Genomic DNA, 23,907 nt, shown 5'->3' with positions numbered 1-23,907 from the left:
CTGTTATAAAGATGATAACTTTAGGATAACTAGTCACTAGTGACATGCCTGGGTGCCTTTGACTCTAATTTGAGGAGCGTTTTCAATTCTTCTGATTTTTCCGTGATACTCCGTAAGCAGACAGGGCATAATAGTGCACGTAATAGCAGACTCCTCTTCTGACTTCTCCTCTCAGTCCCATATGGTTGGGGAGAATGCCTTGAAAACACCAAGTCTAAAGGCTTAACAATCATACTGCCAATAAAAAGAACACAAATTTTTATTTTATTTCTTTAATCTGATTGTCATTATGCCAGTCTGGTTTTTTGGACCTGTCTCATGATTTTTGAGTGCTTTGGATTGACAATATTGCTAATGCTTGGAAAGAACAGATAAAGGTAATGGGCAGAAAATTCTCTGTGTCTTTAAATAATAGAAAATTAAATGTAGTGGTTAGTTGCAGAAATTCAAAAGACTTTTTTTTTCCAGTTTGCGGCCAGAAGTCATAAATACTATAGCGTTCTATTTATGAGAGGCTGATCAGAAAGTCGCCATTACAAAGTAACTTTTTAGTGTATACAACATGTCACAGAGAAGTAAGCAGCACATAATTTACATTTTATTGTGGCTGCGGGGTAGGGTGCTGTGCTTTAAAGGGAAGTCGTCTAAGCAAGTAGTTACATGTAAAGACATGCCTCTTACGGTTTACAAATGAGCTAGAATGGTGGGGGTGGATTGTAACCACTATATCTCTTCGGAGCAGTATTATTTTCTTGAGTGAAACTCCAGACAGAGTGCCCATGTGCTGACACGTTTTGTCTTTCAGTTTTGGAAGAAAACAGACTTGATAGCAGCTATTGACTCGAGAGATCAAGTAGAAGGAAGCTTTTTGTCATGACACTAACATTTCCACAGGGCATTTCATTTTTTCAGAATTAGCTGAGGTTGTGTGAAATTGTTTGTATTTGCAGAAATGATTCCTACAGGAAAGGCTTCTCTCTCTTAACTAAAAGAAGTGATTATGTATTGGTCAAATACAGGTGTCTTACAAATACTCACATCGTATTACCCATGACGTATTGCTAGGTCATCTTGAATATTTTAGCAACTGGCATTTCCTGTGATTACATGAAAAAGAATATATTAAATGTTAACTAAACATGTTGGATTAAAAAAAAAAAAAGTTAAGTCCAGTGCAGTTGACTTTTAGCTGTAGGCCTGACAGGCGTATTGCGCTATACTGCTTTTTTTCTGTACTGGTGTAGCTTGAAGTATAGCGTTGTTTTTATGGATCTTAGATCAGATTTGTTTTGCGTTCTTTTCTTGTTCTTCAATGTGCTGATTTATTCACTGCATTTGAGGTAGCTCTGTTGGCTTCATTAGGTAGTTCTCATTTTCTCTAGAGAACGATCAAAATCAGACCCGCTATATAACTAAATAAGTAAAGCCAAAGTTGTTGAGATAGAGACTGTGCTCGTAAATGTTATCTCGGTCACTTGATTTAACAGAGGGGCGCCCAAAGTAGTAACATGGGAAACAAACGTGACCCGGCGCAGTGCAGCAAGCAGCCACAAATAGGTTTCACAGATCAAGATCAAGCACTGCATGCTCAGACCCATCTTCTTTTCCGGCTTTCACGTTTGTTCGGGGTAAAGGTGGCAACAGCCCTGCTCCATTTCATGCAGACCTGGGTTATTGCCATGGTGTCTGTCGGAGGGACAGTACGTCAGGGACATCTGGCTGAAGGCAGCCAAAACCAAATCCTGCAAGCCCTGCTTTAGGACTAGCGCTGCTGCACGTGCATTCGTAGCTTTACTTGCGTGAGGAACCTCATGGCAGCGGGGAGCATGTCGCGGCTGTGTGTAAGCTTCAGGCGTGTTTATCCTTCTGATGCAAGCAGCAGTCTTGCAGAGCTTGCTAAGCATTTTGCCTGAATAAGGGCATCAGGATTAGTGAAGAAAAAAAAAAAAAAAGGAAAAAATAGAAAAAATAGAGATGTAGGGTTTTTTTTCCATATTATTTTTCATCTTGACTTTGGTTAATTTTAGCCTGAGCTAAAAAACAGAGTTATTGTTACTTGTTCAGAGCATGCACTGCCTCCTTCCACGTAGGCAAATGACTCAATGCTTTCTTTTAAGCAGTTGTGTTGAGAGGATTTTGCATGAGACACTGGATGTTTTAACAGCTAAAGAGTTCTTTTTAATCTTTTCCACTGTCGAGTCACTTGATATCTATTAATCATATTATAGCATTGGGTTGACTGTACAGCAGCAGCCCAGTAGTAAGATTTCTTTTTTTGCTGAGCTTTCCATAAATATATCTATCTACTACCTAATGTGGCATGCTTTTACATAAGAAATATTTTATGGTTAATGCAGATTTCTGGCTACTGTTCTCTGTAAATGAATGATACTATATCCTTTTAAAATATGTTGTGGTGAATGTAAAAAGAGCAAATCTGTCTATACTAATGCATCCAGTGGCAATTATTTGATTGCCATATTGATGTTCGTTTATCATGGTTGATTTTATCTTTTCCCTCTTACACTGTTTGTCAAGGCCTACAGTGGCTGTAGCACTAAAAGAAGGTAGGTGATGGAAATTATGAATGTATTAAGAACACAAGGAGAAAAGGAGATATAAACTAGATGTGATTGTATAGTAATTAGAAATCTTTTTTTAAATTGTTTGTTTTGTATGTGAGTGAGTAAATTTAAAGTAAATGAAAAGCTGTGAGTGGAGACTAACACCTTAGAAATGAGTCCAATGCTCTCTCCTCAGCCCTACCTCGTCACCTCAGAGTTGACCTTCCATGTTTTTGCTGTGTCGTTCCTTCAGCAGATACTGCTAGTCTCATGTCGGATTGACTGAAAGTTTTGTGACATGATATAAAATATAAATGGGGTGGAGTGTAGTGATCTGCCTAGATAAGAATACTAGACTCGTTGTAATGAGACCTAAGTTAGGACCTGAGGTTTGGTTCAGGTTCAAACTTCTGTTTCAAAGAAAGATTTCTGCAAGAGTAGTGGGAGCATATGGAGAATCTGTCCCATGAATTTTAACATGCTAGCATCACCTTAATGTATTATTTTTTGGATGTTAGACTAAGTGTTAGAGAATTTTTATGCACTGAGGACCAAAAGTGATCAGACTATGAGAAGCCATGTCTAGGTTTGTATGCACTTCAGCATCTCTGAGTGCTGGCCGTGCTCCCTCTCCTTTGAGTGTGCGAGTTGGGCAGATGTGCGTCCAGTGAGTGTTGGCGTGCCTCAGCTCTGGGAGTATGTTTTTGGTTAAAAGTTAGCCATGGTGGCAGCGTCTGAATTCAAATGTGCTACGTGAGAGGTTTCTCGGGGTGAGATGCTGTGGTGGAGGCAAATCTATGGGACAGCTGAAAACCTGACTTAAAGTTTTATTGAATCACTCTTCGGTTTATAAAAAATGCAAGAGTAAAGTGTTTCTCGCTCCTATCAGAATGTGGTTGTGACAGTTACCACGTTTTTGTTTGTTAGGTACCCACACACGAAGGCCTTGTAGTTTTGTAAATTTTACTTTTCTGTGAGACTAACTGCTTGAAAGAAAGGTTTTAACAGAGGAAGATAGTTACAAAAAACAGGCTTAGTCCTTCTTTGCTGTGCTCAGAATTTTTGTTCTCATGAATATTTTCTTGCTGGTGCTTGTTCCTTGGCAGTGGCACACCTAGTAGCCCAGTAGGGAGTGTTTTTTTTCAAATTAATATGATAGTAAATGGATTTCTCCTCTTCCTTAGCCCCTGAGCACATCACCTCTCTGGTACTGTGCTGTATTCCTAGCTTTCCCCAGATGGTCTGACAGCAAGCAGATCCAGAATCATTTGAAAATTCATTGTGTGCAAGAGAGGAAAAAAATCTTAATGGATTATTACACTGTAAAAAACTAAGTTTGTTCTCCATGTGCCACTAGTGGTTAAGAACCCATAGCACTAATCATATGTAATGCATTTTTATTTACAGATTAGTAGGCTCTACTTTGACATATGACTAACAGGGAAGCCCCTCCCTTTAACAGTTGTATGTCATCTGCTTCAGAGGACTAATTACTTGGCAATTCCCATTTGATAATTCCCTCTTTATTTTCTGATGAGTTACTTAACAGTGATGAGCTTGTTGAGCAGAATACCGTGCTTAATCTGTACTTCAGAAACTACAGGATGGGCCTGGGGATATCGTTGTTTTCTAAACACTGTTTAGCCTTGCCATAGGAACATTGAAACCACACTAAGACATGGTAACAGTTCATAGTTAATGGTAAGCTTAATGTGGGTGATGCACAGTGTTTGCCAAAAAATAGAAGAGAGGTTTAGATGACTGTTGCACTTGCATTTTAAAATTGTGTCCTGGATAGAATAGTCTGGAAACAGGATATTAAATATATTGTCCCTCCAAAAATCAGAACAAAAGCTAGCACAGTTTAGACATTAGGAAGTAGAAGCTTGTGTCAGAGATATCTTCTGCATATCATTTCTACCCCTCCACTGAAATGATATACTTTAAAGGAAATCTTATTCTTAAAAAAAACTAATCACAATTTTTTTACATCTTGTAATATCTGTTTTACAATTCAGTTGATACTGGTAACTGTTGCATTGTTTTAATATGTGATACTTAAAATATGCCTTTGTTTTCTCTGCTGTAACCTGTCTTTACTCTTCCCCAGTCCTTTTTTTACATACTTTTACTCCTGTGGCCACGGCAACCCCACTTCCTGGCTGCGGGCTGCACTATAAGCCCCATTGCTAATGCCAACATTGCTGTGTTCCTAGAGGGTACCTGAGTTTGGTGGTGCTTAGTAACAGCCCCGGGCTAGGGCATTTATGGGGTGAAATGACACCAGTCTGCTCTTGATAGTCCCAGTAAGGTCGAAGCGAGTCTCCTGCAGGTCAAGGGTTGGTGGGCCCCTTACTGCTCGCCATTCTCTGAAATTCCCCCATGTAAAGCCATGTTATTGAATTTGATTAAAATTTTATCACTGACTTCAGCAGGGAAAGGTTTGTGAATCAATTACAGTCACTTTGACTAACTAGTTAGCAGCAGTATCCCACAGGTACTAGTACCTAAAGAATCCCATCTTAGCTGATCAGGTGCTATAAGCTGAGCATCGGGCTGTTTTTTATTTTCATGAAATAGTATTTTGTGTATGAGCTTACATGATATTGCATCATGGGCCTGGTGATTTATTAGATATTCATAATCATATCTCTTGGCCAGTCAGTGTAAGCTCAGTCACAGGCTTATTTTATCAATGAGGAAAATGCATTAGTACATAGTTACATGTGTTTTTGTAAAATTAATCAGAGGAAGAGTAATTTTATGAAATGTAGAATTCAGAATAGATTAATCTACTTTAATTGTGTTCATGAAGTACACCCGCTATAAAATCTTTTGAAAGGAATATTAATCATGTTGATCAAAGGTGGCTTGAAGTACATAATTCAAATACTAACACAATTATATTCTATCTGTCTGTGTATTTGCTGTAGCTTGGATGATAATTTTTCTTACTTTTGATGCAAAAATAAGTTCCGTTTTACTTTTTTGCAGAATTTTTTCCACTTAGTTTTCAATTTTTAAAAGCAAAGATGCAAACAACAGGCAAAATAGATAAAATTTTGCATTTTATAAAATAAGGAACGTAAAAACAAAAAAAAATTGTCAAGCCAGACTTTCCAAACTTTTTATTCTATTTGATTTTTTTTTAATTACTCAAGAGCTCTCAAGTAGTGCTGTATACCCATCACTGAAAACACAAATGCTCCATAAAAGTCATAAAAGAAATAGCACTGTGAACAGAATGACCCGCCTGTGATGTGAAAGGTTCGCTTGCACACCTGGGAGCTGTCCTTTGGCCTTCTGAAAAGCGTTGTGATTGTCATGGAGGGATATGCATCCTGAGCCCAGGTGTCAGATTTATTCTACAGAGGCAGCGAAGGAGTTATTGGATGTTGATTTGGGCTGCTCTTGAACCACCTGCTCAGAGGCAAAAGGTTGCAGCGCAGGTCATTCGCTTTGTGAATTGTCCAAACTGGAATTGTCCAAAGTGTTCTTTGTTCGACTACTCTTAAGGCCTAGAAGCGTTTTGCTAAAGACCAAAGCTCTGCTCCAATGCCGTTGCTTGTGACTTCAAAAGAAATTCTGCTGAAGGGTATAGATTTGATCAGTGGTATTTTCTTCCCTCCAAAAGGGGAGGCAGTATTCTTTGCCATTAAAATTGAACTCTTAAGGAAAATATTTGGCCCCAAACACACAAATATTGATATTTCTGTCAATATTTATGTAAGTAAAACCCTGCAGTATGAATATCATAAGCATGATCTTTCAATTAATGCAAGATCTTAATTTCATATTAATGTAGTATGATTTGAGCATCCAGTTAAAAAAAACCTCATTAACATACAATGGAAGTTTCTCACAACTGCTGTTATCTGCCTGACATCTGTATGAAAATTTGAATCGTACCTTCCCCCCCCCCAACCCCAACTTTTCATAATGAGGGAACTAATGCATCCTGGATTTTGTGTTTATTTCCTCTGGATTTCCTCTCCCATTTTGCACACCAGCCACCCTGGCCCATGCCTCTTCTGTGAGCAGGACTTCCAAAGGGCCAGCAGCTTAGGCAAAGGCGAACTGGTGGAGCTGGGTAAACGCTGTTCTTTTGCATCTCCTAGTTCTGCAGAGTCGACAAGCTGCTTTACCTTTCTGCTTAGTTCTTGTCTATCTCCTCCTTGGTTCAGGGGTGAGTTACAGGTTTCCCACCATCAGTCTTGCTAAACTTTCTTGGATCTATGCTGTGGTCTGGCCTGGTACTTTTGTTGATGATACAGCCCTGGAAATCACTTGTGTTTTCCTTTGTGAACCGGACAGTTGTAGGGAGGTGACTGACACTGCAGCAGTGTCTCTGTAGTATGTTTTGAGGTCTAGGCTCTATTTTATGGGAAAAGAGAATGATAGTTGATACCATGGACCAATAGCCTGTAGTTTAACATTGCATTGTATTTTTTTTTTCCTGGATAGGGCACAAGTATGTTATATATTGACTTTTATATGACACTGCAATACCAGAAGGACTGCAGAAAGAATGAAAGTCTGTATTTTGTGCTGTATTTGCACAAGCTGGCAAAGTTAAGAACTCTGTCCCAGTGAACTGTGTTTGGTTATGAGACTGGGGTGTGTGCGTAGACCTTCAGATGTGTTGGTCAGCTCTCACTTATTTCTGTTGCAGCTCTGCAGCAGATTCAGGAAAAGTACTCTGTCTAGTGAGTGAATGAATTAAATTAATTCCTGAGTAGAGGTATGACATTTGTTATAGGACACGGCTATCCAGATGTTGTTTTGTTACCTGTCAGAGTACAGTCAGAAAGGGCCCTAAGGAAAATTAAGGTGGGTAGAAAGTATATAGTAAGCATCTGAAATACATTAAACAGCAGCAGTCAAATATACCTCTGTTACCTAAGGAGCTGAACTTGTTCAATGTCACGTTGCTTGAAAGGAATGGAAGAAATGCAGATGAAGGCACACTTCTGCTGTTTGCAGCTGCGCTATTCGTAGCTGTTGCTTCTTCTGAGCCGTGAGCCGGCTGGCTGTAGTGTTTAGTGCTGTTTGGGCAGCTTCTTGTTTAGCCAGAATAGCTCTGTGAAACCGCCAGTGCTGGGCAGCCTGTGCTGCAGCAGCCAGGTTTTTATATGCCTTATCTTGTTTCGTATGAACTCTCTGTGCTCTGTGTCTAAGGGGCTAAGCTGAGGCTGGCCGGGCAGTACCAGGGGTCTGGCTGACAGCTGCGTTATGCCGGTCGTTCTTTGGCAATTTAAATGGAGCCGCGTGTGTGTAAATGTGGCATAACGGAGCGTGGGATCTGGCCTGGGTCCATGGGGGAGTCTGGGCCCTTTCAGCTCCGCGTGGTTGCTGGCAGGTCACCGTTGCTGATCGAACACTGCTTGTTTATTGCTACAGTAGCTGAGCAGAAGCTTGGCTTTGGCTTGAAGTGGAAAGGGAACGAAAACTGTTCCTCAGTCCAGTGTCGTCAGTCTTCTGTCCTTTCCGTGCATTGGGTGGATGTGCTGTTAAATTCACGAATCTTTCTTTATAAAGCCCAGGCAGTATTTTACCCCTTCATCTTTCTGTCCCGTTCTAACCTTTCCCAGACTTGCTCCTTTTGTTGCTGGCAATTAATTTCTTTCCTCACCTCTCCTCTGCGGCGCTTCTCCTGTGCTCAGCACTTCTCGCTGCTGCGTATCTGACCTACTTGTGCAGCGCTCTCACCAGTTTCATTACCTGCACAGTGCTCTGATTGCATGTTGGCCCTTTCTTCTGCTTGATCTGTGTGTGTGTTTCTAGGTATCTAAAATTCATTTTTTACTTAGAGTGTTTCAATACCTCGCTAATTTTCTGCAGAACTGCAAATTTGAATGTTGTTTCATCTACCTCTCTTCCTTCCTTGTTAGTCATAGCTGAAGTCTGAGCTTTACAACCCTGATGATCTGTCTGGACAAGCCTTTCACTCCATACAGCCTTCCTCTTCTCCTCATGGGGAAAACCTTTACTACTTCTCTGACACTTCCCTGTGGGGGCTTGTTTCAGGGGCTGAACATTGGATTTTTAGTCCTGTGTGCCCCTGCCAGTCTGCCCTGGCTTCCAGCTGCAGCCTCTTTGGTAGGCATCTTGCTTTTTAGGCTTGTCAGATGGTCTTGAAAAAGTAGTTGCGTTTATTTTTTTGTATAATGCCACATGTTGGCAGTTTAAAAAAAATTCAGTTTTTTTCCTTTACCTGAGCATGAGCTGGGAGCCATCCTCTTTGGGTCATTTGTTTATGAGATGAGCTGGGAGCCATCCTCTTTGGGTCATTTGTTTATGAGATTGTGGGTCACTGTTATTTTATTATCATATCATGTAGTACACTAATAAAAGGATTCTTTGACTATGTTAATAGTGGCACTTTAAATTGTTAACACTGGGAAGCTTTGAAAATGGAATATAATTTTCACATATCATAGAGCTTAGACAAAAGTAATGGCTTGGGCTGATTTACTTGGTTTTCTAGTCATTTTCATGTTGTGCTTCTGTTCCAGCAGCAAAAACCCACAGTAGCAGGTTGCAAAACTTTCAAGATAAAATGTAAACTAAATCAAAAAATGAAGATGTGAAAAGCACTTCATTCAAAAAAAGAAAAAAAAGAAAAGAAAAAGAAATTGAACATGGTACGCATTTTGAGTGACGCTCTTTTCAGAGGGAGAAATTCCTTGACTGGCATAGAGAAATAGAGGAATTAAGTACTCACTGAAGGAGTGAACCTCACAAGATGTATGAAGTGAAAAAATGGGAGGGTTGCTTTTTTCCCCCACAGTTATGGTAGCTATTTTGTATCACTGTGAAACATTTTTGCAAGGACCTGACTATCAAAATGATAATGTGGTTATAGTAGATTTTAAAAACAAATTAATAAATATTTCCGTTGATAAATTTTGGAGGTGATATATTTTCACAAAAAACTGTGCTTTTTTTGAATGAGAGGAAAACTGTCAAAAATAATGCTTTTATCTGAAAATCAATACCCCTTGTTGTTACAGACACCAAAAAAGTTCCCAACTAAAGGATATTGTGGGAAAATGCACATTTTTCCAATTAGATTTACTAAGTATGTTTGACAGTAGATTTTAAATAGCATAGTTAGTTTCGCTTTTCCCACATGTAGCCATTTTACCAAGGTGAGAAAAGCATCTGAAAATATGTCCCCCATGCTTATAAGATTATAAAAAGTGGTACAGGGGACTCAAAGATATGATATACTGCTTTTAAAATTCTCTATTAAAAAAAGGACTCCATATTGATGGAGTCCTTTTAAAGGCAATGTCCTTTTAATCAGCAAACAGGTCTTCTGTGCATCAAATAATTAAAAATAGAGCAAAGTTTCTGAACAAGGCGTCTGGCAGAAGCGTCTGTACTTCCATCTGTGCATGATTAGCAGAATGTTTCATGATATTTAAATAGCACAAGCTTTGCTCTCTTTTTTATTATTTGTTGTGCTGAAGACCTGTTTGCTTGTTAAGTGGTCTTTTTTGAATAGTTACTGGCAAGGAATCAGGAAAGTGTATGAAGACATCTTGTACGCACTGCAAATGCCAAATTGTCCCTTTTTTTCAAAAAGGCACTGCCCTTACTGTTTTTTTGCTACAAATTTTACCACATCCTTCACTTTGTTTTTAAAATTTCTTACAGACCAGTTCATTTCAAAAGGGGTTGAACATGTAGCGCAGTCATTGCCCATGGACTATGAACGGCTTCACTGATACTCCTGTTATGTTTTTAATAATAGTGCTTGGAGGCACTTTACAAGTACCTGCCCGGTTATATTTGCAGAGCATTTGTGGTAGTTCAGATCTGCAGCTTCTGACTGGGAGTCATGAGTCCAATCTGCTGTGCACACCGCTCTGAAACCTTACCCTTTTGACAGAGACGTAATCAGCCAAGTAACAGCTTTCCAAGTGTTTTTGTGGCCTGAAGCTGAGACTCCTCCTTGTTGGCAGTCGTTCAGTATTGGATTGTATGCTTTTTGTCCCTAGCTAGCAATGCAGTGCTTTGCAGTTTTAGCCACTGATTTCCCTTACTTATTTGTCAAATTCCAGTGTGTGTGCTTTATAGAGACCTGTACAAGCGTGTATGCACCTAAAACAAGCCACCATCTAGATGTGAAGTGTATTGCTGTATCTTGTTGAGAGTGTGGGCGTTTGTGCCGTTTTGCCCCATATAAGTGCCTTGTTGTTGAGAGTTGGACGGTTGTCCAGGAATTCTGACGTTCCGATGGGCTCAGAGGTCTTTTGTGAAGAACTAGTATTCAGTCTTTGGGCAATTCATGTTCTTGGATGGGCATGGAAAAGAAGAATTTTTGTGTACTGCGTAGGTGGGGTTTACTCTGTAGCTGAGGTTTGTTTTTCCTGTATTTGAAAAAGGTTGTAGTATATGATGTAGGACTGCTGACTTGGGTTATGTCTTAACTTCTATTCAGGACTTGGAAAATTTGTGGTTACTACTGAGAGCCAATGTGTTCAACTAGAAATATAAGTATATAAACTGTGTGTTTATGTATCCCAGAGAAATAGCATGTCATTAAGTTCTTCCTGGTAGAGTTCACCTCACTTAACTGTGTCCATGTTACTTGAGTCTGTCATACTGTTTCTGCCTCAGCGTCTGTGGAGTGAGGTGTTTTGGTATAATCTCTTCAGCAGGCTTGCGTCTTGTGTGGGTGGACAGCTGGCAGTTTTGGGGACAGTAATGGCAGGACCATTTTGTGCGCACCTGTCTGTCTTGTGGTTCTGCTTCCCAGAGTGCAGATACAGAGGAGACCTGGAAGGACAGAAGGAGGAAAGACCATTTTTTACTGTGGAAGTTTGGGGCAACATGTACCCCAGTTCTGTCAGCTAGACCTCTCAGCTGGACCATGAAGCTGTTCCACTCAAATTTTACTCACATCACTGCAGAAAACTGTTAGTATTAGCCCCCTTAATAACTGATTTCTGCAGAAAGAGGAGAATTATCTCTAGAATCAATTCTTGACTCATGCACTTTCGTGAGCCCTAGACAGACATCTCTCCAGGAACAGGGATGAGAAGGAAGACTCAAACTCACCTAGGAAAGATATATAAAGTTGTGTCAGTAGACTTGCTTAGGTCTGCCAAGTTCTGTGTTTTGCTCCTAATACTTGTTCTCAGAATATATCATAATGGGTTTTTTGGAACAGCTTCAGTTTATGTTGTGAATGTGAATTAATTAACATTAGTACGAATTGCATATTACAGAATGGAATTTGTTTTTCTATGTCTCCTGTCATGCTCAAGGTACTTTAAACACTTTAAAATAATGAGTTCAGTTATAATAGTGCAGTGACACTGTAGACAAACATAGCTGTCTTTCTGGGTGCAACAAGTGGTCAAATTTAAGGATGGTTTCACTGATCGGGGTGGGAAGAGTACTGGCTGTGATGTTAGTAGTATCGCTGGTATTTTTTAAAAGGCATTTGTGACAGGCTCCGTATGTTGGCAAAATGGATCTTGCTGTTTATTACTTCATTTGTAACTCTCAATGCAGTGTAAACAGAATGATGAAGAATTACGGTGCACATTGTTCACTAACTGTTGTTTAGACCTCATTGTTGCATTTTTAGCCCTGATTATTTCACATCATGACATAGTACATGAAAAAGCCTGCAACCCTTGATTTTCTGAAACAAAACTGAAGCTCCTTTTTATGACCCTGCAAAAGCACATGGTAACAAAGGTAAACCAGATCTCACCCTAAGGTGGTAGGTTCCTGTTAACATGTATGAAAAAGGAGGGCTTCGTTAGTTGTCTGCAGGTCTCTGGAGGGGAGGGAGGTGGCGTGTATCACTCCAAAACAATTCCTTTCAGCTGGCTCGAGAGAAATGTGGATGGGATCCAACATACAAACGTCCCCGAGTACAAAGATTATAATGGAAATGTTGATGACCAGTCAGTATAGAGATATTAGCAAGCATTTATATAACTCCGAGTTGTTGACTACTGTAGACATGTTGTTTTAGGCCCCGTTCCCACTGGCGTTCCTCCTGTTGACTTTCAGAGGGTTAGGATCAGACCCTTTGGCTCAAATTTGGAGCAAATTTAATTAAGACTGGAAGAAGCGTGCGTGTTCTGAAATCAGCCTGCAATTCTGGAGAGAAGAACAACAGAAAGAGCTGACCTTTGCAGTGATATTTAAGTACTTCATGGTATGACCAAGCCATACACTGAAAATAAAGCTTTTCTAGCATTATTTGGGATGTTTCATTTTGATCTTTAGCTTGTAATATTGTCTGTTAATGGAAGTCTTGACATGCTTTTTGTGCATTCCTGATAAAGCTGTTCTTTAACAAGGAGAAATATGTATCTCTGTAATTAACATATGCCTTTTTAAACACGGGAATAGACATTTGTTATTTTCAGTTTGTACTATTATATGCAGGCTTCTCCAAATCTTGTGCAGCTTGGTGGGAAGGAGTGGCAGCTTAGTGCATTCTCAGCTGTATAGCTCTTAACATATGTTACTTTTAAGACACCTACATGTTATAATAAAAATACCCCTTATAACCAAAGGTACGTAACCACAGTTTAGGTAATTACAGAAGAAAGCGACTCAACTAAGTACTGAAACAGGGAAAAAAAAAAAAAAAAAAAAAAAAAGCAAACTTGAAAGTTTTTTTTTTTTTTTAAAGAGCAATGGAATTAATATAGGAAAGAATTTACCTTTCCCTAAGTATTCAAAAAATGTTTGATGACTCACTCTGTGTTAAAGTTGGTACAGATTATGGAATACATGTGGAACAATTGTGGAACAATAGTCTGAAATACTAAATACTGTAACTTCAATTGATATTCAAGCCTGATTGGCACTCCAGAAAAAGAATAAATATGTAGCTTTGCTAAAAACAATAAAAGTCAATTTGGGGAAGTGTATGAGTACCACTAGAAAAGCGGAACAATGCATCTGTATGTAAGATTGCATATGACTGGTGTTAGTGCTGTTCTGTCACAGCTAGAGCTGTTGAAATTGGAAATAGGTAGCAAAAATTTACTGTTTAGTATTTCACAGATAATAATTGTTCTGAATGCTTTAAATAGTCCAGGAAATGTAGAGTGTCACAAACTTGACATTTGAATATTAATATTGATACTGAAACAGTCTCACCACAGAGAATGCCAGGACTGCAGGAGGAAGGGCAACATTTTGATCAGATAATAGCAACAGTTTTTAAGCCCTTCAGATATGATGAAAAAATGCCTCATGAAAACTGAGAAAAGATTATCTTTCAGGACTGGACATTTAATATCCCATTTTGGGAATACCCCTAAACAGGTAGAATTGGAAGTAGAGATGTTTTTCTGTCATTTCTCTTTTTTTTTCCTCCATCATTTGCTGTTTGATGAAGACTGTCTCAAAATGGTTCATAGCACAGGGCTACGAAGTGGTTTGGATTCACTTATGCAAATGTCTGAGTATACACGGGTACATAAAATGTGCATGGGGATGTGTAGGCTTTGCTGTCCATTCTCCAAGTCACTTGACATGTTGAAAGTTATCTTCTTGAACAGTGAGATTTAACTACAGAATACTTTATTAAGGAGAGGTCTTTCTTTTTGGAAAATAAAATAGGGCTGTCTTCTTTTTTTCTTTTTATTTTTCTTTTTTTATTTAAGAAGCAAGCAAGCCTTCTTTCCTTATGTCTGTGTGCAGATGTGTGTGTGCACACCCTCCCTCGTATTTTCTTGTAAGTTCATGAGAGCCTGCCTGGTTCATGGTGGGATCAGAGCACAGCATTTCACGTACCAGTACTCAGTAAGTTGCAGCCTACATACACGGGGGAGCCCAAGGACTATTGCCTCTTTGTATTCTCAGAACAACAAACTTGCCTCCAAAGAGGCAGCAAAAATAAAGACAGGGACTGGTGAAAATTATTGACTATGTTGTACTTTGCAAGCAGAAGAGTCCAGCCCAAGGCAGATCTATGCAAGGGATAGGAACACTTCTGTTTGTGGGCTGTTGCTCTGCATAGTGCAGTGATGTTACGGATCGCCCCCCAGTGCTGATAGATCTCTGATAGCTTTTGGCCATTATGTTGGCATTTGGTGATTTGCTAAGTTAGCTGGTGGTTGCATTGATAGGTACATTGCTTTCCAAAATTCCCTATCATGGAGTATGTTGAGCATTTTTTTTGGCTTTATGCTGCTGGTGTAGGTTGTCCCAATTTGATTCTGTGTGTTGAGCTATGTGCAAGGAATTAAAGGAGTTTTTTGGGTGGGGGGGAGGAAGGGAAAGTTTGTCAGCCTCCTTTCTGAGTGTTTTGGTACTTGTGACTTCTTTTTCCCTTCAGAAATGCATCTTGCACTTTCAGAGCCTCTTATTTTCAGACGTGATTAATAGTAGTTTTTATCTTCAGAACGCAAATGCAGTTTTAGTGTACTTTTGCACTGTATAATATTTCTTTCTACACAGACTGCTTACCAGACAATTTAAAAAGCTGAGTATGTATTTAAAAACCAAAACTCAAAAAGCCAGTTTCTTTTCTGGAATATTTTGAGATACTTGTGGGTACTTCAATGTATTTATGTCAACGGGGCACAGTTCTGCTGTGTCAAATAAAAGCGGCCTCAGTTTAGTTGTGTATTACTCACTATAACTAGGAAAAGAAAATGGGCCCCATCACTAGAACCGTTGCAGTGCCTTTGTGTCTCAGCAGCCGAAAACTGCACAGGAATGACCCCTAGGAGCTACCTTCTCGCAGGGGGATGTTGGAGAATCCTGAATCCTTGACAGTCCTCAGCATTGCTGTTCAAAGGATGAAACAAGAGCACTTTTTGCTAATAAACTCAAATCGCTTGCTGCCACTGCATGTACACAATTGAACCCTACTGCTGTCCCCAGCCAATGGCATTTTAGCCCACCCAAATTGCTAAATTGTTGGAGGCAGTATCACTTAAACTAAGGAGACCTGGACAAGAGAGTAGTGCACAGAGGTCTTACTCTTCAGGGTTGTGTTCTTGGTAAGGTGATTCACCGTGTGTGCAGAGTGCGTGGAAAATGTTGTTCTGGAAGTGTTCCAGTTTCTTAGGATTTGAAGTCATTCTGCACAGGCACAACTGCTCCTGATAGTGCAGGGAGTCTGTAGTGCTGACAAAGAAGGCAAGGTTAATCTCCCGCATCTTCAGTTAGGCCTTAACCAGTAACCACAGTTTCTTACTTTGTGGCCAGCTATTCACCTGGCTATCCAGACCTCTGTTCTGAATTAAAAATAAGAAAATAAAATCCTAAGGAGATTTTGGCCTGTTACAAGATAGGCTGCTGTTGCAGATGGTTATATAGATACAGCCTGTTCCTAAGGCTTGGATTTGGAAAAGCATCTTGAACTACTCAGAAACACAGCCCAAACTTTGAATAAACATATCCCAAAACGAATTATGTTTTGACATGCCATGCTTACCCTGTTTCTTCAGCTATTTCCCTAATTATCAGCTACAACCTCTGTCAGTGGCAGCATACTAGGTTAAATGAATTTGGCTTTTTATTTGTTGATCTAGTCTAGCTGCTCTTAGAGACACACAAGTAAATCATTAAAATAACATTAATCTTCTGATTTAGAACCTGAACCTGCTCTGTAGATATTAGTGCAAATTAATGGAATTAGGATCAAACCTTTTAGAAAATGAAAAAACAAAACAAACCCAAACTGTAGTAGTTAGGCACAACTGACCAAGTTAAAAATGTGAATGAAAAATTGTGACATATGCCTAATCCTTATTTCATGTCCCATAGAGCTATCAGTGGCTCATGTGTTATTTTACATCAGGGACCTATTAACCCATAGGTTATTGACAGAGAATATGGTGACTACTCCAAAGCATGCCATATACAATGTGCTTTTATCTTTGTATTATTGTTTAGAACTTAATTCTGATGTGTCGGTGGAGATTTATGTAGTCTTGGAAAAATGGTTGCCATTGTGGTATTTGCTAAAAATATGGTACGTGGCCAGGATGTGCATTAGATATTCAAATTATATATGCTGTAGAATTTGTGAATTTGCATTTTAAAATATTTGTCATTTCTGGAAATACCCTGAGGTATAACTGTCCACAACTTCCCTTTACTAAATAATTATTAAATGCTCGGTTTCAAAACTGAGTCAGTAACCAGCTGGGGAGTGGGTTACCCAGTTCGTGATTTTAAAACCTTACAATCAAGATTGTAACCTAGAAAGTTTTCTTACCTAATTGCTGTCGTCTTCGTTAACATAGGTGAAGTCCTGAAGCCCGGTAGCCAAGTGTCCTGGTAGCTCATGCTTCTGGTTGGAGTTAGCTATGGTATGTTTGAGCCCTCAGGAACATGACTTCAAACCGTGAGGGATGGGCTGGGATGTGTCCTTCTCAGAGGGACAATTGGGAGACCAGGAAATTCAAGGATTAGGAGTGATAAGGGTCTTTTAACTGCAACTGAGAGAGCTGAGGCCTTGCCTGCCTGTGTGCTGTTGAGGAATTGGGCATTGCCTGGAGGCAGATGGCTAGATTTTTTTCTCATCTGCCCCTGCCCACTCTTTGCTGTAGCATTTCCATGGTACTGATACACTTTGTAAATGGTTCCTGAACTTTTGTGGGATTTTTTTTGTGATAAAGAGTATTATATAAAAATCAATTCATTCTATCTGCCTCCTGTAGGTATCCTGCTAGCTTTAGTCATAAATCTATGACCCACCTTAAGCAAGTCCACTGCATTTTAGTCCTCTTGCAAAGAGGACCAAAGGGACCTGGGGTAGTTTATGTGTCCCTGTGGTGGCCTTGGCTACCAGAGCTGTCTGCTCCTCCAGTCCATGTGAGGACCTTGCTTACTGTCTGTTGTCCTGGGGAATTTTCATATTCAGTCTTCCTACTCACTTTTATCTTCCCAGCATACTTTTCTTTTTCTCAATATCTTCCAGCTCTTCTGTGCCTTGCTGGCATGGTCTGAAACTTAAAGATACGCTGGCAGTATTAAAAGAATTAATTGCAAAGCCTGGAATTTCTTTAAATACACTCCAAATATTGTATAATCTGGATCTGTCCCATTCCAAGTTTTCCATGCTTCAGGAATGTTGCTTCTCTGGGGTGGCGTGGATGCTGTAGTACTGCACTGCATATGGCTAAGCATGGGGAAAGTGAACAACATTAGACTCTTTGCTGGAGGTTACAACTCTAAAGCATTGCTGGTTACGTTCGTTGATTGGGTTGTAATGTAATGGTGGTTTTTCGTGTGTGCTCTGTGGTGTTCATAGGGACCAGTGACTGTGGTCTGTGGACCAATCCACTTAACAACCTTCTTCTGAAGAGGAATGTAACTAAGAAAAGTAAGCTGGCTGTCAGCAGGCATGAAGTTGCTCTCCAGAGGGTTTCGCCTTTACTGGAAAAACTTTAGTGAGCCTGCAAATTGAAGAAGTTGAGAGCCTTTTCAGTCTTTCCACAGGCTTGAAGTAAAACAAAATAATTGAAGTAAAATGAAATCATGAAGTACATGCTTTTGGTGTCCTGTTATTTTCTCAGTTATTACTTATATTATTACAGTTTCATGTCATTTTTCCCGCTTCTTTCATGTACATTTTTAGTAGATTGACATCACCGTCTTTCTCTTTGAATATACTTGCTGTTATTTTATTTCCAAATTTCTACTATGTTGTTCTAATAGAGTAACTAATCTGGGCCATTTTGAAAACGTTACATGGAAGCTCTGTGAATGAATTTAACAATTGCCATTTAAAATGCGACATCTTCTGTAAAGTTACCAAATATTCTGCCAGCACCAGTGTAGTTATGGCCATTTTCAAAGAACAGAGAGTTTCCTGGAAAAATGATCCCTCAGAGTGGAATGTTTTTGTTTGTTTGCAATATGAATGAGAATAAACTATTACTGCCAGTATGAATGTGTGTGAATGCACCCATTCTTCCACCCTTGTAGTAGATGATAATATTTGACTGGCCATTTTTGAGATATTGAAGTGTGGAAGTAAAAAACCCTATATTTTGTTATTTAGATATTATGCAAATAATATATTTTTTTGGTACTGTCTCTGACAGCTTTTTAAAAATTCCACTGCACCCTTTGTAGATGGGTGCAAAAGAGAAGAACCAGGCTTGAGAGTTCAGCATAGTTGCTATCTGCATCTGCATCCGCTGTTGCTTCACAGGGCATCCAGAGCAACCCTCTGGAATGATAACGTGCAATGAGCTGCAGAGTCAACTGCAACTTTGCTTAAACTTGAGCAGTCAGCCTGGCGAGTCGGTAAAAAGTGCTTTTCAATAGGAGATTTAACCTTCAAGAGAGAGAAGTCTGAAATAGAGGACAGAGTTGTGCAGCACATAGGAGTAAAGCCTCTTCCTGGTAGGAGGCAGAGGATGCACTGGCAGGGCTGTTAGCCATTGCAGGGTTTGTGGAAGACCTATAAATGATGATTTCCTGGGCCACAGGAATGCTCTTGATGTGGGTGACCAGGCAATCTGTAGCTCCTGAGACCCTGAAAAAATTACAAAAGGTGTGGCCTTGCTCCTGTCCCCGGCCCACAGCGGAGGAGCAGCAGCCCGTGTCACTGGGCCGGCAGCAAAACTGCCCCGGCGCTTTTGTGGGACTTGCCCCTGCACTTTGGGAGGGAGCTGCCTGCCAGGGACTTTGCTCGAGCAGCGTTTGTTACTCTAGGGCAGTGGGGGCTCGGGGAGCCTTACCCGAGTGCATAGTGAGCGGCATAATTAGTATTATTTCAGCTTCCAGACAGCTATAATAGTACCAAGAGGCTGTTTGTGATTGGAACGTTTACTTGAAAAGATATTTTTACTTTCCTATGTGTACACCCTATATAGAGGAACATGTGCTGCGGCTTTTTGTCGGGAGAATGGCACGAACTGTATTTTCCGGTGTCACAAGCAGCAAGTGTGAAACAAGCATGAAAATGCTTTGCCCAGGAGCATCCCTTCGGCCAATGAGGGAGGAGCAGCTGGGGGTGCAGGATGCCCAGCCAGAGCCCAGGGCCAGGGCCCGCTGCAGTCCCTGCTGGCGCTGCAGCAGTTTTTCCTTGGAGTTTATTAGTTGTTGAACTGGGGAGCTGATCTGAGAAAGCTTCGAGCCTGAAGGGTGCAAAGAAGAAATGAATGGGAGGAACTTTAAGTGATATGGGGGAAACAGGCGAGGAGGAAGAGACAGGTCAATAAAATCAAATAATAAAATGCAGCCATAAACCTGCAGCACTTGAAGTTCAAAAGAGTAGCTGTGTGCTTAAAAGCTTGGCAGCTTGGCTTACCTAAGTACAGCTTTCTTTTTAAATTCAGCTCCTTGCTTCAGACCTCCCCCTTGCAGAGAGATGGTCTACATACCTGTCCCAGTGGCTGCAGAGACCCTGGTGCACGCGTAGCAGCGGTGGCAGAGGGCCACAGCCAGGGGACATGATCACGTCTTTGTATGCCTTCCCTATAGCTGTCATTGCTTTTACGTAGCTCGGCTCAACTGGTGTCCAAGCTCTCAGACTTCAGGCAGTATGGCCTTAGGAATATTATAGGCTATTAAATATAGTGCTGGAGTATTTGGCTGGACTAACTGCTATTTTTAATACAGTTCAGACTTGAGATTTTTGGAGACTGAGAGGGTTTGGCCGTAAACTCTGTTCATTTGGTTTGGAAAAAGGAAGTTCTTCCATACTTTGAAGGAAAAATTTATGAAGACAGTACTGAAAGTCTCTTTCTTGAGTCAAAGTTTTCTGTTTGAAATGGGAAGAACTTCTGCCAACATTTTAAGTAAACATTGCCATAACTACTTATCTGAGACACTGGCATCCTCTCCTTTACTATGCTGCTGCTTTTGTGGTATCCTGGTGTCTTTCAGTCGCTGATGTATTTGTTCTCACAGCGCCTCTTTCAGAGGCGTGTACTTTTAAGTCCATTTGATAGCTGCCACCGAAATTTGAGCCTTCAGCTGAAGAGCCCACTCCCGGAGTGCCAGTTTTCCGGATTCCCGCTGTAGCTAGTGGAGGGTGGGAAAGGGCGAAGCATCCTGAGCTGGCAGCTGAGATTTTGGAGTTGCCATCTGAAAGGCGCCCCCCCCACCTTTTGCCCTCCATCTCTTGTGGCCTCTTTGTTCACTATGGGAGAAAGCAGAGGCAACCCTTCCTGAGTCATCTCAGTGTCGTGTTTAGCACAGGGCAGGATAAAACCTAGCTCAGAGACAGCAAGGGACTGATGCCGTTCAGTTGCAGTCGATGTGGGGGGTCAATGAGTGTAGTGTAAACGCTGGGAGAATTGCTTAAAATCATATAGGTATGTGTGAGAGCAAGGAATTAGGTATGGTCTTTGAAAGCCCATGCTTGAGCATGGAGTCATGTTTATTCTGCTTGGTAGGAAGTTGTGCCATATTATGAGAATGGCTTATTTAAACTCAACAGTACGGCTCGGATGGTTTGGCCTATGTGTTAGAATATTGTAGATGCACACTGGGTCTCTTCTCCTGAGATCACTGATATATGTAAGTAACTTTGCATGCAGAAGTGCTTCCACCGTACTACATGCGTGGTAAACCTTTGAATTCAGATTTCAGTATTAAAAATAATTTGTATTTAAATTAACAATTTGTACTTGTGACCAGCTTCTAAAGGACCCAATTTTATTAATTTGCAGATGAACAACAAAAGTGTTTTAATTACAGAACATAGGATAATAATTTATTTGATTGATTTAGTAAAATATTCTGTGATATTTGATAGAGTACTTGTGTATGTTCTATAGCTTATTAATAGAAGTAATTGAAGAGTAAGGAATGAGAAGTGAGAGAAGCCAGGTTTTTTGCATGTAAGTTACTGTGTCTGTACATTTGTGAGTCTCTAGTACGTTTTTTCCTCTTTTTGTCTGTGCTATGAGGAATCACATCCATTAAAAAAAGAAAAGGAAAAAAAATCAGAGCAAGGGAAGATGATCACAGCCATATTTTCATACTCATATTAAAAAAAAATTATATTCCTGGATGAAATAGTCTCCAAAATTATAAAATCTAAGTATATCACACTGCTTGTGTCAGTCTAGCATGTATAAAGAGCTTGTCAACTGTTTGGATCTGCTCTTCTTTCATAATGGGCTGCAACTTGTTTACTCATGCTTGAAAGCATGTACACATCAAATAAATCTCTGGTATTTGGGCCATAGTGTACCAGCATTATGCAAAGGGAAGATTAACCGCACTCTATATTAAGCTATGATCCACTTTACTCTTGATTCCTAGCTATACCAAATGAACCAAACCATGAAAGAACAGAATTAGTGGATGGGTTCTTCAGACAGTAGATTTATTTCCATATTTATTTGCATCATTGTTAAGAAAAAAGACAATTAGGACAGCAAATCTCCTTGGGACTCAGGGCATTATAAGTTAATCATAGTATATGAGGTGAGCTTTTGGGTGGGGAAAACCAGCAACGGAGGCAGATACTCCCTAGCTGCATCTTGTAGTATATACTACGTTGCTACAACAGCTGAGAGACAGTACACTCATTTTGACTGCTTGTGCTGTTAATAGATAGTCGTTAGCAAGCATTATATTGGCAAATCTGACACAGAATGAATTTGCAACCATGACTCAAGAGACTTTCCTAACATGAAGCATCTTTAATGCATGTAATTTTAGCTCTTTCCTGTTTTTACTCTGCTCTCTTTCAGTGAAAAGGTCAAGAAAAGCAGTAGCTCAGTGGCTGAAATTTTCAGGCGTGCTTTACAGCAGGGAAAGTGGGGAAACCTCTTATAGTGTGGTCTTATTCAGTAAGTAAACTTTTTGTCCTTCAGTTACTTTATTTTTGCTATTTTTTTGTTGAATTTTATGTATCACATTGATTATATTCAAGTGACTTTTAAGGTAGCTTCAGGCGGGTGCAGACCTCCTCACCCTTCCTACACCTTTCCCCATCCCCCAGAGGTGGCCAGGGCCTTATGAAACCTGTCTTGCTAGACGTGATCATTTTGAATCAGCCGTGCGTTTTCGTAACGCGGCTGTCCATCTGCACTGCCTGTAGTCAGTAGTTGTGTTCAAGTTTGGAGAATTATGATCAAAGTGAGAGCTTAGTGTGCAGCCCTCTTCCATCACTTCCCCTGCGTGTGTGCATGCAGCCACGTGTTTCAGTGTCCAGCACTCCCTCTCACAGCCCTGTAAGTTACTGCACTGTTGTATCAATGAGAGATTTTTTTGAAGACCAGAAGAAGAGTGAATATATCTTTTCCTGTCACCATTAGTGTAAGGAATTTTAAAAAATAAAAAGAAATGTATCCTGTACTTTACAGTGCAAATAGAAATGGAGGCACCCAGGCAGATTTCCTTGACGTAGGTAGAGCTGGTGCTGTACTGTTGATTCAGACTGAGGGTCAGGGCCTTAAAAAGTAAGTGCTGAATATTCAAAGTTAATTTATAGCATTAAATTAGGAAGGCTTATAAAAGTTTAACTAGCCTTAAGGGTGCTAAGTATTTCCAGCTGAGGCCAAAAAGACTTTCAGCTGGTCAGCAATTCTTGTGATTGGGCCTGATACTATCCGTTGTAAATTTTTTGCACGCTTGATGTTGCTGCATTTCTTGCAGGTATGAGTTTGTTTGCTCACACTTTTGATACCTCACTTGCTAGCTTGTCTGTTCTGCAAAGCTGGCAGGATGACAGCAGGCAACTCCCTCATTCTTTTGTGCTGCTACTAATCCTCAGGGTTTTTTCTGATGTTTCTCCAGAAATGTGTGTTCAACTTAGGCTAAATGCTAACTTGATTTGTAATACTAAAATGTGGACACTTTCTGAGTATTTTCTCTCTCTGAAAAAAGAAATCTTTGTGGGCGTATATGAATAGATCCAGAGTTTTAATGGGACAGTGAGCTTAAAAATGTATGCAACTATGATTGTAGGCTTAAGAACTTTTAAGATACAGATGTACTTTGGCACATGCTTACTGAATACCTTGCTGAGCTTAATCTATGCTTGCTATGATTTAGCAAAAAGCAATTAGATGACTAGTCGGTTAACTGGTTGTGGTATTTTACTGCTCTAAATTGTGCTTTTCTGCTGTGGCTTGATAGACTTTTCTTTAGATTTCAGATTATGTGGCTTGTTTTTAATTCAGTCTTTTTTTGCTTAACATATTATTTAATTAAAGTTTTGTTGAAGTGATTGATAGTTGCATCACTTGATACCTGTTTACAGGCATTTATTCATTACTTTTTGTGCCAGTATTTGTCAGAAGAAAATGATATTTCATTTGTCAGTGAAAATGAGGTTATAAATTACTGTAATTTTGGGATACGTTTCTGGTATGAGTAAACAGCGTTCCCTTGGTGAGTTTTCTGTTATGGAAAACTGGGTTATGCA

General features: G+C 40.0%; 1 protein-coding gene across 20 annotated transcripts in view; it reads left to right on the top strand.

Annotated features, from left to right (window-relative positions):
* The window catches only part of ATXN1 (ataxin 1), a 350,922-nt gene that overhangs the window by 102,324 nt on the left and 224,691 nt on the right, over positions 1–23,907 (top strand). For 12 of the 20 annotated variants that reach the window (XR_010387821.1, XR_010387820.1, XM_064507008.1 and 9 more), the window contains one exon: positions 22,229–22,327. The exons of the other annotated variants lie outside the window; for them this stretch is intronic. The gene's annotated coding sequence lies outside the window, so the exon portion shown is untranslated. The remainder of the gene's footprint in view (positions 1–22,228; positions 22,328–23,907) is intronic. 20 annotated transcript variants of the gene reach the window in all.

The sequence above is a fragment of the Dromaius novaehollandiae genome, chromosome 2 (genome assembly GCF_036370855.1).
Source record: "Dromaius novaehollandiae isolate bDroNov1 chromosome 2, bDroNov1.hap1, whole genome shotgun sequence".
Lineage (NCBI taxonomy): Eukaryota > Metazoa > Chordata > Aves > Casuariiformes > Dromaiidae > Dromaius > Dromaius novaehollandiae.
The sequence above is the reverse complement of the archived record's forward strand: the minus strand, read 5'-3'. Positions and strand labels throughout refer to the sequence as shown.